Here is an 896-nt window from a genome sequence, read left to right as displayed (position 1 = left end):
CTGAAAAAATTGTAATTGAAATCTGTTGACACAAATAGATAAAGTGCTATAAAAGAAACACTTAACAGTGCCTTTTGGATGTTTTCATTCCACTAGTCTGAAAAAACACTTTATGAAAAACCAAAAAGCCCAAAATCTCAAACTTGACAGGTGCATGGAAAAAAAAAGTTTTTGCCTGCAGTGTCTCCTCTTAAGTAAAAATCAGTCTTTACAACTTTCACTTGTAATGGAGTAATACACTATATTGCCAAAAGTATTGGCACCCCCTTCTAAAGAACAGGTTTGACTACTTTAGTAATTTCCATGAGTACAAATCTTAATGTTTAAACATATAATGATATTCCAGGGAATTGTGTGCTTCTAATTTTATAGCAACATTTGGACAAGACTCTTTTCTATTCTAACAGTGCCTCTGTGTGTAAGGCAAGGTTCAAAAAGAAATGAGGGATTGAGTCAGTGTGGAAGAACTTGACTGGTCTGGTGTGAATTAATGCAGACCTTGAGCCAAAAACTCATCAGCAAACACAAATGACTTGTACATACTCTATATGGACAAAAGTATTGGTACCCCCTTCTTTAGAACAGAAAAAGGCACTTCCAAAACTGTGACAAAGATGGAAACATAACTCAAGCATTTAAAAGCTGTATTTCCATCTCAACATTTTTGGAGGTGTCTAAAATGAATGCACCCTTATGTACAAGTCATTGGTGTTTGCTGATGAGTTTTTGGCTCAAGATCTGCATTTAAAGTCACACCAGTCCAGTCAAGTTCTTCCACACTGACTTCTTTTTGAACCTTGCCTTACACACAGAGGCATTATTAGAATAAAATAAGGGTCTTGTCCAAACTGTTGCTATACAATTAGAAGCACAGAATTCCCTAGAATGCTTAAACA

Source organism: Cyprinus carpio, chromosome B11, assembly GCF_018340385.1.
Source record: "Cyprinus carpio isolate SPL01 chromosome B11, ASM1834038v1, whole genome shotgun sequence".
Taxonomy (NCBI): Eukaryota; Metazoa; Chordata; class Actinopteri; order Cypriniformes; family Cyprinidae; genus Cyprinus; species Cyprinus carpio.
This window is presented reverse-complemented; position numbering follows the sequence as displayed.